The sequence below is a fragment of the Anas acuta genome, chromosome 13 (genome assembly GCF_963932015.1).
Source record: "Anas acuta chromosome 13, bAnaAcu1.1, whole genome shotgun sequence".
Classification (NCBI taxonomy): Eukaryota; Metazoa; Chordata; class Aves; order Anseriformes; family Anatidae; genus Anas; species Anas acuta.
The window spans coordinates 394,413-413,276 of record NC_088991.1 but is presented as its reverse complement, the minus strand read 5'-3'; the positions used below and the strand labels follow the sequence as shown (position 1 = coordinate 413,276).

Here is an 18,864-nt window from a genome sequence, read left to right as displayed (position 1 = left end):
GTAAAGTAAGAATATCTTGAATTCTGAGCTGCAAGTTTAAAAGGCAGCTGAATCTCCTTCTAAAATAATAGCTCCGTTGGCACGGTTTGAGGACACAGAGGACAAGAGAACTAATTTGGAAGATCTCTTGTATATATGACACATGAACAAAAAGGTTCAATGTACCTTACAGAGGGGTATTGGAGTTTATCCACTTTATGATTAGAAATAGTCCCCTCCCCCCAGTATTTTATTTTGTGCCAGTGCTTATTTTATTCACATAACAGTGCTTTATCTAAATTATGCAATATATAGAAAAGCAGCCTAAGCCCATGGGTTTATTATAAGAAAAGTCATACACATTTCACCTCACAGAGAATCACTTTTAGAAGTCTAAGATTACATACACATTATCATTTTCACATTGTGTAATATAGAATAATATATCTGGTATTTTATACCTGTAGCCATAAGAAAGGGTTAGCTCTAACCAATGGCTTTAGAAAACATGTTTCATATCCCCAACACCGTCAATAAAGCCAAACAACTAATCTTCCCTCAATAAACGTATCTTTTATAAGAGCATTTCCTTTTACAATTTCTGGCACAGAAACTGTAAGAAAGGAACACACAAGATTAGATGAGAGCAACTTGACCTAATATTGAAAAACAGATTACTGCTCTCCTATATTACAGAGGTTATAAAATCAGTGATTTCTATGTGGAAAACTGCTCACAAATATTAGTAACGATTTCTTGCAGTAGAAACTGGGAAGACAATAAGATGTCCCCTTCAGTCTGAAATAATGCAGCAAAGTTAGATTCTTTTCTGTCTCAAAGCACAAACATGACTTACAAATTATCTACTGTGCCTCAGCAACAAATTGAGAAAAAAAGGTAACTTGCTACCTGGAGACATGTACTTTTTCCATCATAATTAATAATGATAGTTTTATTAAGATCCATGTAACAGCTAATCAATAGGCTTTGATACTTGTTCAGTCAACAACAGCTCCTGTGTGTTGGTACAATATCCACTATTAAGCTTATAACTATTCAGCCTAATCGCTTTACTACCTATTGCCCAAAGTCAGAAGAGAAACTTGTATTTAGACAGCATACATCACTTGTAACATTTGTTCAGATTCAGAGCAAACACCTCAGAGCACAGGGAAGGAATGGGAGGGAGCAGATGAAAAGGCAGGGAGGGGAAAGGAGGAGAGATCACTGGGGATTTAGAGGTGACAATTCTGCTACTTCTAGACTATTTGAGTTTTGAGTTAGCTCTGAAGTGCTATTCCATACTTCATCAGAGGAAACAAACTGTAAAATAATCCTGCTTCTCTCACCATGAACAAAAATCACACACTGACCTGAAGGACGTGAACCAAAGCTGTCAGTAGACAGAAGCAAGAACCCTGTAAGCCTTGGATGTGTCTGTTTTTCAGCTATTACAGATGCAAGACCTATATCTCTCTATATTTCTCTCTCTTTCTCACCACGTATTTCATGCATTCTCCAACCCCTTTTCATCTTGGCAATAAATCATTAATAGCAACAGGATGTTATCCGTTAAGTCCAGAAAACTGTATTAAAAAACAAAACAAAACAAAAAAAACAAACACCTAAGTGGAGGTTGAAGTTCTTCAGGTAAAGATATGGCTGGACTTGCAGACAAATGCTCAGCTTCTTTTTTTTTTTTTTTTTTTGGCTTCTTCTCATTTGGGATACTGTAGGTGCTCATGGCCTTCATTTGGAAGAGCTGATTTGCTTTTGAAAGCTTAAAATGCCAGACCCTATACACCTTCCAGGGCACTCCAGAAATAAAAGCTTTCCAACTAGCTGTCTACACTTAAACCAACAGCTTCAGTATCTTTAGCCTTCCTGTTCCTCAGCTTTCAACTCCTTTCTCCTGGAAACGTGATGCTGCTAAAAAACTGTTGTCAGAAAGGCAGTTAAATGTAACAGGATGAAGTACACTGCACGATGTAATATGTGCATATGCAGGGCTCCTATTGTTCTGTGACTTGCTGTGTTGAAACTTACAGATTTCTAGTGCAATGGAGACTACAAAAATGACAGCAGCCATGACTTATGCTCAAGGTTGGAAAACACAGCCTGATGCTCAGGCTGTTTGTGGAAAATACCTTTTGTCATTGGCTCTCCAGTTTGCACTATAGAGAGCTTTATGAAAGTCACTGCTCCTCAAACTGTCTGAGGACTGTGGAAGGACGTTTGATATCTTTCCTGCTTGTTGGACCCTTCAGCACCTATAAAACACAAAATCCTTTTAGTTTCTACATAGCAAGGTACTAAGTTTTCTCCCCTATTTTCTTTTCATTTTTTCACTCATTTATGAGTATCTTCCATTTTAATTTTTCCCCTATTCTTTCCTAAATACTACCGTAGATATTAATTCTCAGCTTCAGATATTGTGATTTCACTTTCTCCGCCTTTTTGATCTCTTACCTACTCAGTGTAATCTTTTATCCCATGTCTACTTTTTATTCTTTCTTATGATATGCTCTCTGCTATACACACTATTTAATCACTACGCTATGCTCTTGCGAGTTTTCTAGCTACTGAAACACCCACCGTCTCTTTCGCCCTCTGTCCTTCACTGCTTGTTTTACCTGACCACCCTACTACCTGGCCTCTCCATTTTCCACTCTCACCCCTGCTAATTTATGGGCTTGCCTCACCCACTCCTTTGCAATTAGCCTTTGATTATTTTTTACACAGCCCCAAAAAGCACTTAGCTCTAATCTTGTTTACTCTTCCAGCCTGTTAATTCATAACCCTTTTTGCATTAGCCTAAGTGATTATTCAAGTGAGCACCTCTTGCAATTCCAGCACGTTTTGCATCTCTTGGTAGATATACACACAATATTGGTGTTGCTGAAGGAAATGTATTAAATCAGATGATGAAGCCCATGGGTATTTTGGAAGCGGGCACCTGAGGGGAAGCCAGAGCAGCACAGACTCCTTCTACACTATATCACATGCTACTCCATCAACCAGGGCAAAACCAAAGTCATCTTTGTTTCTAGGCTGTCTGAATCCATGGAGTAACACCATCAGGAAGCTCATTTTTCCACAGCAGTTTCAGAGAGATTCACAAAACCCAGTAACTCTGGGGTCACTCTTCAGATCTTTCCTGATGAATCTCTTTGCTGAATTAGAGTGGATCCTCTCTGCAACGTGAACTGTTGGCTGTAAATCACCTCTGCTAAGCCAGGAGGGGCAGAAAATGCACAATCAATTGCAGGAGAAGCAAATACTATACTTTAAGTTGCCCTGGTATTGACTTCACTTTTACTGGAATTCAGGCTATGTTCATCTGAGAGTTACTTTTACCTTATGACTATCATAATACTAGATTGGTACCATTTGCTTTAAAGCAACCAGCTTAACAGCTGCACCTAAGCTGCTGTGCATGACCTATTGCATTGCCAAACAAACAAACAAACAAAACCTACCACAAAGGTAATGGGAAGAGTGATGATATCTGATCCTTTCCGGAGTAAACAGTAGGTGAAAAGAACCAGGGGGCTCAAAAAAGGTGATCTCTATGCTGGGACATGACAAGGTGCTTCCAGGACTGCTCTGTTTTTGTGACTCACAGGTAACCTAAGTGATCCTGGCCCCAATGCTGGGACACATTCAGTTTTACACTGGTGTTAATATCAGTCTTACACAAGCTGGCAGATACAATGTAGGCATCAGATATACTCTGGGATCTTAAAGAAACTGTACATGTGCCCTCTGTCATCTTTGGTAAGTGATGTGTTGTGTTCATGCGATATCCCAGGCTGTAAGCAGGGCCACGAGAGGGATGATCTCACAGAGCTGTTGCTAAAGCACAGATATCCTAATACCCACCAACAAGATTACATTTCCATATCGAAGTAGAAGCCAAAAAAAAAAAAAAGCCAATGCTTGCTAAATGGTAAGGAAGAAGGCTTCTCTTCTGCAACACAGTATAAGAAAAAAACATGGAAATTGAGCAATTTTGCATCGTGCAACCTCACTACCCTAAGTCCTGGTCCAGTACCAAGAAAAAAATATCAAAACTGATAATCATTTTAATTTTACATTTACTGTTTAATCCATTTAATAGAATTTCACCCTGCGATTCCTGCATCTCTGGGGGAGGTCAGAGTAGATGATCATAGTGATGCCTTCTGGCCTACAAACCTAGGAAATCACTGGGCCATTATAGCCTCTCCAAAATATGTGATTAAGAAGTACTTATAACACCAGAAGCTGTCTGAGATTTGAAAAGCCTCAGAGGCTTATCTGGCTCAGGGAACTACAGGAGCAGGGAAAAAAAAAAAAAAAAACTATTAAAATTTCCATAGTCTCCCAGAACTCTCCCTTCTTACAATACAGGTACAAGCTTCATACTTGAGATGAGATGATACCCATACCACTATCTCCTGGATTCCTAGCACCATCAGTCTTCGAAAAATTAATCATTTGAACACCTTCCAGGCTGATAGGCTTGCCGAAAAGCTGGTTTTGAAGAGGAACATTTATGCACGCTAGAAGCAGAAACTGTCCTGGATTAATTCTTGTCAGTGGGAGTTATAAAATTTTATTTTTCAGGGCCTGCTGCAGTTGCTGTATGGCTGAGAGGTGCAGCTGCTGCCCTCTCTCACAGCTGGTAGCACGTGGGAGCTGGCTGGAGTGCTGTTCGCAGTGTGCTGTATCCAGCCGTGCTTCAGAGGAGCAGAGGGCTGTATGTCCTCAGGAAAGAAAGAGAAGCAAGAATGGGAATGAGTTCACTCTTCTCAAAGAAGTTGAGAAAATGTTGAGTCCATGTATTTTTGGCCTTTACCAAAACAAAAGATGCAGCTGACACTGGTTTTTGTTTGGCTGTTTTTTTAAAACAATTTCAGAAGATGGCAATGGACAGATGCCAAATTAGCAAGTGAGGCTGGATGTCATTTCTCAGGTCAAGAGGTATAGGAAAAAAAACAACAGACACCCAGACACCAGTTTTCCACCCTGGAAACCCCACACACCAGTTTTCCACCCTGGAAACCCCACACAGCAATCCAGCAGCCTCCCAGTGTTCAGTGCTCACATCAGAGCAAGTTGTTTGTCAAAGCTGGATAACACCTTCACTGTGCTGCTGCACTTCTCTTCAGTACACACATACTTCTCAGCTTAAAAAGAGAAACGTGGCTGCTGCCCAGAGTGTTTATTTTCCCACTGTTTTACAGAGCTAACCGAGAGCAGCACTCCAGCATCACCCTCACACACCGATGGTAACAGCTGCCTCTTGCTGACCCTGCCGAGCACCAAGGTTAGATAATAATTACTTGGTTTGCTTTGCAGGTGAGATTTTATGTTACGTTACATGCTATATGCAACCTTTAACACATTAGAAGGTCAAAGAAGAGGCTGCTCAGAGCAGGGAAGTCTGCAGCACAGCTCACAGCCTTTTAAAGGGGAGAGAGCTGCGTCCCAAGCAGCAGGACAGGGTCAGCCCGGCTCCAAGAGGAGGCACTGGGAATTTTAATACTGAATTCAGAGAAGGGGAAAGACAGAAACGTAATGAACGGAGCTCTGCAAAGGGGAAAGGAGCAGCAGAAGTGCAAGAGAAAAAAATACTGGTACAGAGCTCTGAAGAAGCAAAGCACTTAGGAGGAATGCTGAACGTTTTCAGGGGAAACAGAAGAGCCAGGAGGAAATGGAGGTAGTGTATGGAAAAAAAAATAAAAAATTAACTTTTCAGTGAATACTTTCCATCCCCAATAGGAGGGAAAAAAATAAGAAGAAACTGAAAGCCATCTATACAAAAGCAAAGGTGAGGAAGGAGTTATGATTTAATAAAAATGTACTGGATAATTTCTGGTTTTGCAAAAGGAAACTGGGTCTGAAAATATACAGCTCACCTTTTTCCTTAGGATCTTATGTTTTAAAGGTGACCAAATGAAAGGTCATCTCACTTATCAGCACCAACGTTTACCAGCAAGCCATTTGTATATCCCAGGCACCAGCACCAGCAATTACTCCTGGTGGTGCCCCTTGTTTTTAAAATAAAGTTTTTATTTAGCATGTTTTTACAAACAACAGTTTCACAAATCTCTTTGTGCTCTGGAGTAGCTGAAGCATGCACGCTAAGTACCACACATTAAATAGCTCTCTTTATACCTTTCTATTATAGATATTCAGTAGGTGGAGGCTTAAGAACACAGACCGTTTAAAGATAGGGTAAAAATGCCTTAACAGAGGCAGCGTTACTAAAAAGAAAGAACCTGTGCTATTTACCATATGTTAAGATCAGTAATACATTAAAAGCCATCAAGAAGAAATTACATGCAGCCCACATTGTTTTCAATGTTTTTTTATTTTCTCTTTTTTATCGTCTTGATCCATATAAATGATGGACCAACTACAGAGTGCAAATGGTTTCTTGGGAGACATGGGTATAATGCCCATTATATGCTGTTGATTCCCAGTGTGTAAGGGAGGGTGTTACGCAGGAGAATGCTGCAATGTTAAATTTCACTGCAATCCATTTGCTGTGAATTGATGCAGCCAAATGAAAAAGTTTATTACAAGTCTTTCCATGAGAAGAAATAATCAGAAAGAGCCATCCTTTGAACTACACCCACTAGAGCTAGGTTAGACACTTGCACCTGTACTAAAGAACCAATTGTGGACAGAAATTTTGTTTCCTGTCACCCCACCTAGAAGTTGTTTTCATACTGTTTGAATGTCTATTAAATGAAAACCACCCCTTGAAAATTTTAAATCTAGACTCCTCTACAAACACAGAGACTGCGTAAACTGAGAATAAAGAAATGGATCTGGATCTATATTTTCCAAGCATTTCCTTAGTTTGCAGGGGGTCATTTAATGCTCTTGATGGGAAGAGCCTCAGCTGAGCAGGCATTGAATAGCAGCAAAAAGCCAAAAGAGCAATCTGACTGCAGAAATACAGAGCATAAATCAAAACCAGTGCTGTAACACACACTGAAGTTGTGCTCAAGTGTTTCGAGCCTGACCCAACTCTCACTGCTGTTAGCGGCTGGATTTCCACCAGATGTTCTCCTGGCTTCGTTTGCGATGCCTCTCACTGAACAGGGTCTCATTAACAGTTAGGGATGTGCTCAAGGGACTTGCTGATTTGGGCTTTTATTCAAATTGAAAAGGGCATTTAGTGTTCTGGTTACAGAAAACAACCAAGAGGATATTTGAAAACACCCAGAGCAAGCAAGATTTTCCTGTAGGTCTGTGAGGTTCCAGCCCCTCCATTAATAGTGCCGTATAGGAAACATCCCGTAACAGGCAAACGCCAGTGTGGCATGAGTATGTGCCTGACCCATTTGTCAGGAGCATGTAGTCTGGGGGTCTCTCCTCAATCGTCACACATTAATGAACCAACCACACATTTTAAAGCCCTGGAACAACCTGTCTTCAAGAGTATCCTGGAGTTACTGGCCTAACTCCTCAAGTCTTGGAGTTAATCGATGAAGGCCCACCCTATATTTATGTCCTGCCAGGAACCAGTGCTGTTAGGCAGGCTGTAAGTCAATGACACAGCTCCACATTTGAGGAGAGCAGTCAGCCACCATCATCCTGAGAGACCACTCTCAGCCTTGCACAATGACAACACCATGCCAAGAGCCATTCTGTTGATGCCTCGTGCTGACATTTCAAAAACATTTTGAGATTTCAGCAATTTCCAAAATAAGCTGTCCTCATGGACATTACAAACCATCCAGGAGCTGAATGAAAACAAGCTGCAGGGAGCTACTTGGGCTCACAGCCTAAGGAGCAGAGCCATGGAAATTGTCCTTTGCAATGCTGTGACATCAGACGCAACAATCACAGGACTCTGCTTATCCTTCAAGCCTTTATATTTGAGATCAGGATCTGACTCTGTGGTCCCAAGTGGTTTGAAAAACCCACATTACCAGGAATTTAACCAAATTGCTGCTTTCAAAAATTACTCACTCAATAAAACATACGTTTCCCTCACCCATGGAGGAATATTACTGGGAAGCTGTTAATGAGAACTGTGTTAATCTAAGTACATACTATGCATTTTGTGTTTTAAAAAAATTTTACTCATCAGTTTAATAGGCAGAACCCAATTCTTAACCTGCTGTTTGTAGGTTTCCTCCTTTAATACACCACCAAAATGACTGTACCATCAGGCCGCTAAGTTATAACATGACCATTTGTTTACATGGCATGTTTTAATGAATCATTAATATGTTTTGTGGCACTTTAAGTAATCTGTCCTTTACTTTGATACTTCACAATACACCCCAGGACTAATGGCCCATTAAAATATGCCCTGTTGTATCTTGTGGCTTAATTGATGTACTTTTGCTGTTTTGATACTATCCTCAGGAAATTTGTTTTTGTTTTCAGCAAGGAAGGACAGCACTAAATTTAAAATGAGCTCAAAAGGCCATCTATTAAGTGTAAATGTGGGTGTTTTCCTTATGATTTTTTCTAGTCCTCCCGGTGTTCAACATTATGGCACATTTATTTAAATTACCAGATTGGTTGATCACAGCAGGAAACAGAGTAAGCACATTATTTCTATTTTGACAGAACAATAGAAGACTTTTTATACATTTCATTAAGCAAAACTACTTAAAGCAAAAAAAAAAAAAGGAAAGAAAAAAGTCTCACTGTGTAGCACCATCTTTTACTCATGAACATCCTGTTGAAAATCCAATTAGCATTTTCAGAAAGAAGTCCTGCAGTTAAACTCCAATGCGACAGCAGATGAGTATGAAATGAAGCTCCGATATTTAAATTTTTCTGTGATAAACCTTTGCAGTGCCAAAAAATTATCATAAATTATACTTTACATTAGGATTTTTTCCTATCTGTTTTCTGAATTCATGCAGAGAAAATAGAAGCACATAAATAAGCTTCATAACAACTCTGAAAACTCTTTGCCTGCTAGCAAAGAGGAGCTGGTCAGAACAAATCCTGATGAGTGGGCATTTCCGCATGTAGCAATGCTCCATTCTCACTAATTGCAATAATGCTTTCTGAGGCTGTGTTTGTCTTTTCAAAAAGGAGCAGGTAAATGGAAGTCAGTCAAATTCTGTTAATTTTCACATGTTTACTGGTCAGTGTATAATTATAAATCCCAAAAGGATTTACTCCCTAATAATTATTTCTCTGCTAAATTGTATAAGGGACTTCATTTTTCACAGATTTTAAATCTGTTAGGCAAAACAAGAGCTACACAATGACTGGATACATAAGGCACATCTCATTCCGTGAATGGTAAAATCATCAAAGCCAGTGGCAAATAATTTGAGGTGGTCAGCTTTAAACAAATACTACCCCAACAAAATAAGAGTTCTGGCAACTCTAGCACTGAAGGCTTCTTTTAAAAAGTTTGCTGCTATATTTTTGCTATACATTAAGGTAATGCTTTCTGATACCACTCGGATTTAAGAAAGAACAGTAAGCACGTTTCAGAAAATGTTTACTGCAGAGCAGCTTTCCCTCAGGGAACACTGTCTCAGAGAGGTACAGCAAGCAGACAGTTTGGGTGCCACGGCATTTTAATTTAGCCTAATACAGAGTAAAAGTCCTTAAAATTACATAATTAAATGCTATGCAAATGGCTATGGCAGAGGCAGACGCAGGCAATTGCAGGATAATGCTACAGATACTTAAAATGCAGTGACACGAGGGCACAAATGGCGATTTGTGTTTGTTTTCCTCTCTGTTTTGCTCCTCATTCATTCCCATTGAGAAAACAAGAAAAATGAAACTACGATCTAATGCTTAAAGTAATGTCTTGGGCTCAAACTTAATTCTCTACATTTCTCCTGGGACAAGTCCCAGGATCCCACTGTACCGTGTTTTCTGATTCTAAAACCTGGATATCCCAGCTTCTTTCCCATGGCTGTCAGATGCTCCAAGACTGCTTGACTCGTTACCTGTAGTACCCCTGGCAGACCTTCTTTGTTCATTACCTGCTTTCACCTTCTAATGCTTTCAGAGGCAATACCTGCTTCTGGCTGAAACCTAGCACCGGCTCTAAGCATAAACTAGGAGACCATGTATAAAACACAGCCAAAATACGCTTGCAGTTGGGTAGCATAAAGATGAGACAAACTACTGAAAAGAATATGATAGAAAATTAACAAGGGACTAACTTTGTCCCTAAGTATACCGCACAGCTAAGATAGCATTGTGTAAGGTTTGCATTCACTTAAAAGGAAAAAAAAAAAAAAAAAAAAGCCTATAAGCGCAGTTACTTCAGAGATGACACCTGCCAAACCACACCAGTGTCACAGAACAATGGTCAATTCAGTTAATGCAGCACAGCAGAAGGCATTGCTAAAGAAAACAGCTGGGTTTGATGGACAACATCAAGCTGAGTGCATTTGGGACAGGGAGGGGGAATCACTCACATCATCTCTACTTTAATCCAGTGGACAGAAGACGTGTAGCAGCTGGAGTACATCCTGCTCCAGCAGCACATCTTCCAGTCCAGCTGCACAACAAAATAATGTAGCCTGCTTGCTCCAAGTGAAGTGAATCAAAGCCTACAGTAACTGGGAGTTACTGGGAGACTACTTTCAAAAGCCAGCAGCTGACCTGAACTACACATCTAACGTAGATGCACCTTTATAACACATGAAAATACTTTCAATGTGGCAAAAGACAGCCTGGAAACTTCAGTCTGCTTAGTGGTATCTTAAAATCATCCCAAAACACTGCAAGGCATTATCTTCCAAGCAGTGAGAAAATATGCTACAGGTCAAGTGCCAGAAGCATGATTGCAGGTGAGCTCTAACACGAGAGGAGAAGCCCCAGATTCCAGTAACCCAGCTGGCACACAACAAACAAATCAGCAGCACAGCATCCTCCCACACCAGCTCTGCTCCTATCTTAGCAGCATCCCAGAGAAGAACAAATGAGGATTTTGTAAGGCAACTAAAATGGTAATTGACCTCAGTGGACCCCAACCTTGCATAGCTTAACAGCAGGCTTATACCTCTCCTATCAAAAAGAAGAGCAAAGGATAAAGTGAGGCCAGAGTGCAGCAGGGGTCAATGACCAGAATTTGTTTTTCCAACACTTGTGGTTCTGAAAGCTTGGTCCCATTCTATCATCTATCAACCCCGAAAATGCCTTGTCAAGGTCAGCTTAGAGAAAAACATCAACGGATGTCATAATAAAGTTAATTATGTCCTTCCAGCCCTGCTCTTCCCCTTATTTCCCCCATGTCAGTGCAAGCAGACACAGCTGGGCTGCTTTGGTGGGTGCACCCAACAGCTGGCCAGGAGCCCCGGGGAGCACAGAACCAGCCCCGCTCCATCCTGGTGCCCATTCTGAAAGCATGACCTGTGCTCCTCTCTGAATGCCATGGCTGTGATCAGTGACTGCACCAGCCTGCATTGTCCCTACCTCATACAACCTAAGAGCATTATTCCAGCGGAGGCAACAGGAATTTTTCTGCACAGAAGTCACTGAAGGTCAGCCTGTATTTTACATGGGTATATAGCACATACTTTTCAGAATCCAGACTTTATTAAAAAAAAAAAAAACACCTTTATTAAACAGCTTAAAGCCAATGAAGTGCACACAGAAAAAGGCACTAGAACCAAAATATTCTGGTTTCCTCTGACCTCTGGTTTCCTATCAATATGCTGAAAACCAAAAACGTTAGGATTCTGCGTCTATGACAGAAGTTAAAATTACATATACAAAGCCAATGAGGAAATAACATACACATCGGGCTCAGCAACTACGTTCAACAGGCAGATGAAAAATTGATACAGCAAGAAAAATACACTGCCATGGGAGCCTTCTCCTCTTCCTGAGGATAAAACAGGACTTTGAATTAATTCTACAAACAGCATCTATATTCACTAAGGAAGCAACAGACTAACTAACTACACTTTGTGACTGCAAAAGCATGGATCTATCCACAGCTGCTCCACGGCTGCCTTTCTCTCTATTGCATGAGCCCCACCTAACCACCTTATACTCAGTGACCTACCATGAATGCTGTGGACTGTGAGATGTTTCCCAGCCCAATTTTTCCACTGCTGCATGCCGAATGCTTTCTCCTCCTTCTCCTATGAGAGAGGAACAGACAACTTTATCTGCCCAGAACTGATATGAAATCATAAATTCAATTTATATTTTTATCCTAGCAACTCACATAAGTATCTCTGTGCTCCAACCTGCCCCGTCTGACTTAAAATCTTTGCAGAGATATCTAGTCATTATTTAAGCTTAAACCAGCAAGTCTCCTCAAATCTTTTTCCCTATCTTTCCTCAGTCACTGTCAGTGCAGTGCCACTTGCCGTGGTCCATAACCCAGGATAACCTTTGACTCGGGTGCTTCCCAGTCACTAAATCCAGTGCACGTCCAAATCCTGCAGATGCTCTCTACGTAATGAATTCAGATATGGCTTTTCTAAACAGGTCACACTGGAAAGGTTTTCTTCAGGCTCCTAACACCTTTTGCCTTTATTAAAGCAACATTTTTCTTCCAGGCTTGACAAATGTAATTCTTGCCCTGCTCACATCTATTTGCAATGCTTCCGAAAATATGACTTCCCTACCCTGTCACTTAGACCACATAACCCTCCCTATCCGTTCCCTTTTGGCTCCTTCTTTTATGTTGTATCAAACAAAAAACACCTTCACTTTGTAAGCCCTTCCTGGCCTGTCCTTGCCTTGTCAGCTCTCATTCCACCCTGCAGAACAGGCTGTTACCTCTCTTCAACCACTGACTTCAGGCTTCAGCTGCACTTGCTGAAGAAATACTTGCTACAGAAATAGAGAAGCAGCTTCATCCTTTCTGTCAGTGACCTTTTTGCCAGGAGCCACTCACTTTAAACATCTCCAGAGTCACCTATTACCCACCCTCAGCTCTCTCCATGTCCTTGCTGTTACGGCTACGGAATGACCAACCTTGGACAGTTGTATGCTGAGACCTAGCATGTCGCATGCTATCACCACTCTGTTTCCTCGTGTTCTGTCTTTTGGAACCATTTCTGTCTCCTCTTACAAAACCAATTCATTGTTAGTGCAGGACACAGGACATTTCAATGCTTTCTAACCCAAGGGTGGGCTTCGGGGCACTGTGGCAATGCAAATAGTTATGAACAAAACTGCTGCCTTTCCTCTGCCCTCGGCTCTGTTGCTACTCACCGAATAGCATCATTTGAAGATAGGCTCCAATTCTGCATTGCTTGCACAGATCCCAGTATATACATCTGGGAGTGCCACGTATTTACTAGTGCAGCCCAGGTTCTTGTCATTTTACTGGCGAGTGCTATGGGCTCAAAGGATTTTCAGAGCATCAGGTATTGACAAGTAAAAGCTTTTATATTGGAGAAATATGAAATGGCAGAGGTCTTAGGCTTCTTTTAAGAAACACATAAGCCACAAGATCTCATTTCATATCATGAGAGTTTTGCTTTTAAAGATCAGAAATCTGTGCCAAAAGCCCCGTGCTTCTTTGCCCTAGCAACCATTTCCAGGGCAACAGACTGTCTTTTAGAGTTGAAGGTCCTTATGTCTTGCAAAATCAGTTCTTTACAGGTCTCAATTTCCCATCTTTTGCCCAGATAGTTTATTATATGTACACCATATCATGAAGATCAAGATTTATTGTTAGAAAACTAGTTAAATCTATAGCAATGCCCATCTTGGTTATCAGGTAGGACTAAATATGGGACACTCAGAACCAAAAAGCAGGTTTTGCATCTTCACATATAGACTATATAACAACCATGCCTGGGGACTAGTAAAGACACCTTTAGAATACATAGCTTATAGCGTGCTTACACTCTAAGAGCAGATGTAAAAATAGAAGAGAGGATGGATAAACTAGCAAAAGCAGATAGATAGGAAAAACCCATAGAAAAGAGCAAGAAAGTTCCAGATATTTAAAAGGAAAATCCTTGAAGTTCTTCAATTTTTCTTCCCAAGAGTACACAGAATGAACCAGAATCGTGGTTCGTAAATCTATGTTTAAAACACTTGACCTAATATACTGAGCTTTGATCTACTCACATCAGCTTTCATCTGCAACTAATCACTGTGCTCTGGGCTGGGTGGCAGCAGGACAGGTATATCCTTCCAAAAGTTATTGGGCAGTAACTAATTTTAAAGATCGGTTTGCAGTTTGTAATGACATGGTTCTTGTATATGCTCCTTATAAATCAGTACAGTCTCGCATGCTACACTGAACAAATCAATAAATCACTTACAAGTAATACTTGCAGACCCTTTATTATCAACTGCCCTTTGAAACACTTCCTGTCCCTTTCACATAATATTTACCATTTTTGGTAGTTTCTAGAAAGGTATTTTATCATTTAACTCTGTCACATTGGAGCCATTTTGTGCTTAACTGACTTGTTGATAAAAGATTCAGAAGACACTGTGAACCTTTTTCCCTTGGTCTCAATACCCTTGAAAGTTCTGGTAGGCACCCCAATAAATACAGACATAAGGAAATGTGACCCCATAACTAGATCCAGTCTAGGAGTAGCAATAAAATATGATGAGATCTGTTCAGTCAATTAAAACAAACCTCTAGTGTTCAGTGGAATTGGTTTGTGGAAAAGTGCTCACAATCAAAGAACACATGGAATATTATTTATCCAACTTGTTTGCCAGATAAAGTTATCGATTACAAACTCAGTTTTAATTATAAAAATCACTCCTAGAAGGGTTTTATATGTATTAGAGTGATTTCTAAATGGGAAAGGATTCTCAGATACTCGTTCCAATTATGTGCCTCCATAAACACAAACACAGTCCATATCCCTCTGCTCATTTCTGTATAAATGAAGTTCCTCTGTCTTTTGAATTTTTTTTTATTATTATTTTGGGGGGGGGGGGGGGGGGGGGAGGTGGGTGGGGAGAAGGGGTTACTAATGGAAAACAATGGGTACTACCCCAGAAGTAAGAATTATTTGGAATAAGAAGGAAATCTCATACTTTTTTAAAGTTTTAGCTTTTAATTTTATTTATTATTTTTTGGTGATAATACAATATAAGTCATCATTCTTTTCAAAAAGATCAACAAATAAAAATTCTGGCTAGCTATATACAAAAAGATGGGTCACAAGTTTAACACAATTTAAATGACATTTTCAGAAGGGTCTGTCTGCAACCTGTGTACCCATACCTCACAGAAAATCAGCCAGCCATGCTGCTAATTCATTCATATGTATCAGAAAAAAAAAAATCTAATCTCTCATGCAAGCAGAAAGGGGCTGTGCTTTTAGTATGCGCATTTTAGAGCCAGCATAGCTCTGCCCATTCAGTTCTTGAGCAGGGGTCTATAAAGAGGGTAAATATGTTTAGATTCCTAAATAAAATAGAAGTGAGCGATTTTCTTTAAACACCCTACTTGTCCTTGAAGGAGAAAAGCTTCCAAGAATCTCTTTAAACTGCAATTACTAACTCAGGTTGATATCTACATGTACTGGGGTACGAGCAGAGGAAAACCTGAGTAACGTGTTTTGGCAGGAAAAAAAAAAATATTTATATATATATATATATAAAAAATCTACTTTAAGCATCCCTTCATTATCAGCTTTTCCACTCTCATTTTCAGATTCAGCTTTTCTTCAGTCCAAACTCAGGCTCACACAGGTCAACTGCAGCTCAGTACGCCTTGGACAGACACCTGGAACTGCCCAGGTCATTCACCCAGGCCTGCCTAGCACAAGTAGGAGGTACTGTGTATGAAAACGAGAAACCAAGATATCAAAACACAATAAGCAGTACAACAAATCCATATTCTGCAGATTTGTTAGTAATTCTAGTCAAATACTTAAGACTCCAGCCACTTATCCTGAGGGACAATGCATTTGAATAGCAACATTAGTGGATCCTTCCATTCTGCTCTTTCCATGAAGCCAATAAGGAGCATCACATGCACCTGTGCACTCCAAATTACACAGATCATTACAGAAGGGAAGGGATTTCCATCACACCCAGCAGCAAGGAGTGGATGATGGATTTTGTTACAAACTTGAAACTTTCAGCAGAACCTAGAGTAACAAAAAACTGATCTGAGCCTTCATTTCAGGAGAAAGCAAGCTCTATTCCCCATTGTGGACATAACAGACTGGCTTGCCACAGCTGATGTAAAATCTCCTTTGGTCCTTACAATAATTAGGAATTTGACACAAAGGCATATGAAACAAAGTATTTGTACTATCTGACCTAATATTACAGAAAGAGTAATAGCCATGATTTCAAAACCAAAACACATTATCAGCCGTAAAATACAGAACATTTGAATATGTTTTTACTATTATAGTTATCAGTGTCGTTCTTCCTGGACTACAAAAATTAAGATATTTAGATAAACACTCAAGGCTTTGGTATGGATCACATCCTCCTCAGCATTTTTGTAAGCTGGCACACCAAATTTCTGTTCTACAAGGTAGTCAGTAGCCTTTCAAAGTAAGAAATCTTCACAGAACCTGGAGATGTCTCCTTATGTTATATAAAACTATGTATGTATTTCTAATGTGGCAGTTGATGAACTAGAGTGTGCTGGGATGTGAAAAATAGCATTAATGAGAATAAAGATGTAAGAAATAATGTTAACTAGGCCTTTTCATTACAAAGGAAGAGAGCTGTGCATGTGTAAAATGGGTACATAAAGTTTTATAACATATTGCCTGCTCAAAACCTCTAACATTTATAATACATTTCCATTACTATTTGCTGTAAATTGCCTATATCTTTTACATTAAAAATAAATGGTTCCAGCTAGACAGCTAAAAGGTTTGATTGCAAGCAATTTTAGTTGACAGTATCAAACAGAAAAAGCCTATAACTTCGAACTCAAAGCAGAAAAGATACAACTTTGCAGAGCTGATCACCATAGAATGAACTTTGAGCTCTTTTCCATTCCATAAATGCTTTGTCCTGCTTCATTGGGGTTACTCCCCCACATTACTTTTGGAAAGCAAGTGAAGCACCAGCCTTTGACCTCTTCACTCACCAAAGAGCTAGAACAGTCTTTAATTTGATGCATTTTGTCAGTAGCAACAACTGTAATCCTCACAAATCAATGTCCACATAGAGCACAAGAGGTTGTTAAGAGTTTTGGTGGCTTTTATTTTATTAGTAGTCGGGGGGCAGGGACATGACAATACTTCCTGGAGCTCCTGTTACTGTGTGAGCAAGCGGTTTAGAAGGATAGAAGTTTAGAAGCCTATTTCTGCTTTGCTGAGGAAGACTTAAAACAGGAAAAAAGAGAAAGTACAACTAGTGGAGACATCAATCCTTACTTGGTTCACCTTCTCCATGTCACATGCAGCCTGTGTAGGGTAGACAAACAAATGGGCTGAACAGCTCTGTGACTCAGTCTCTTCATGAGCAAGTAAAGAAACACACAGTGCAAGTGCCCCCATCTATGTTGCTAAAAAAAAAATAATATACATGTGAAAGCCAGAGCGTACATTCTTTGTTCGCGCTCCCCTAGTTAAGATGAGGAGTGCTGGTGTGTCGCATGCCACCTCTCATTACTTCTCCACATCAGTCACCTGAAAGCGAGTGGAAGAGTGGCATGCTGCCAAAGGAAGTTAAATAATTGATGTAAACATAAAGAACATATACCAGCACTCGCATCGGCAGGGAACAATTAAACCTAAAGTTCAACAGCAAAAATACTCTTGTAATCTCCTTTTATCTTTTGTTCTTCCTCTTGTGGGCATGACCCATTTTTATCACAGCTCCATGGACTGTGAGGGAGCAGAGGAGTCACCAGAAGAGCTACCTGGGAAGACATCACAAATCTAATGAAATTTTAAGTGATTTTGTAGATTATGAGGTGTGGAAGGGAAAAAAAAAAAATAGTATTTCAAGCAGGGACAGTCGTTAAATCTTGCTAAAATGCACCAGTGGAACACTTGCACACAGCCACCTGCAGTAGTAGCCCTACCTCAAGACGCCCCGTGCCATGACCTGCCATCGCTGACCTCAATTCAGAGGGGAACTAAGTATCTCAAGAGTAGTAGAAACAGATTATGACCACAGAGAAGTACAAGGAATTTTACTCTCCCAGAGCAGTTTCCAAATATCTACAGACTAGTGAAAATGTCTTACTGCTGGAGACTGGGAGAGAAAAAACCACATTGTCTTTAACTTGCTATTTGAACCCCCCAAAAAACAGGACAGAGAACTGGATTCCCCCTTATGATCCCATCCATCTGTTCTTAAAATACTATTCTTGTTAAGAAGTACAATTAAGTGGCATTTTAAAACTTCCTCCCTCCCTCCCCCCCAGTACTGAGTGGACTAAAAATTAGTTGAAATCGATTCAAACAGTTGCATGAACCATGAACACAAGCTTATATTCTTTATCCTGCATATCCACTACTCAGTAATGAGTTACTGCATGAGATATATGAAGGAAAAAAAAAATCGTCTTCCCAAGTTAGTCAGAAATCACAAGGGGGTTGTGCATGTGGGTTTTTCTCCTCTATTATTTGGCTGTTAGCTGGTTAAACATGTGACCCCAATCCCAGCAGCATCGCCCTAGTGAAGTCTCCATGGAAATTGAAGTCATCTCATCGTGCCTTTTACCTTGGTGCTGGCACACTTCCCTATTGAACAAAGGTAAGAGTTTCATGACTGTTGCCATCTTCACTGTTTGACTGACAATTAAAAGAGGGATCTGTAATTGACTTATATTGGATTACGCTCTGCTGTGCAAAGACAAACACAGCCTTGATGACTAACAGGTGAAAGAAATTAGTTTATTCAGCTGTCTACAAGTTTCAAGAATAAAAGTCCTTCACAGTTCATTCGGAAGCACAGTGGAACTAGGTAGCGTGTCTGCAGCAATTCAGTGCTCAGTGTCTGGAAAACTTCTAAAATGTATAGAAA

General features: G+C 40.1%; 2 long non-coding RNA genes across 4 annotated transcripts in view; one reads left to right on the top strand and one right to left on the bottom strand.

Moving 5' to 3' along the window:
* Positions 1–18,864, top strand: part of LOC137863752 (uncharacterized) — a 128,187-nt gene that overhangs the window by 61,901 nt on the left and 47,422 nt on the right. The gene's annotated exons all lie outside the window — the stretch shown is intronic.
* LOC137863751 (uncharacterized) overlaps positions 1–18,864 on the bottom strand; it is a 130,628-nt gene that overhangs the window by 92,173 nt on the left and 19,591 nt on the right. For 2 of the 3 annotated variants that reach the window (XR_011101115.1, XR_011101113.1), the window contains exons 2-3: positions 4,410–4,727; positions 2,127–2,249 (exon numbers count right to left, since the gene is read on the bottom strand). This is a non-coding gene — a long non-coding RNA (uncharacterized lncRNA). Of the gene's footprint in view, positions 1–2,126; positions 2,250–2,574; positions 4,728–18,864 lie in introns of all 3 variants that reach the window. The other variant, XR_011101114.1, reaches the window with a different exon arrangement.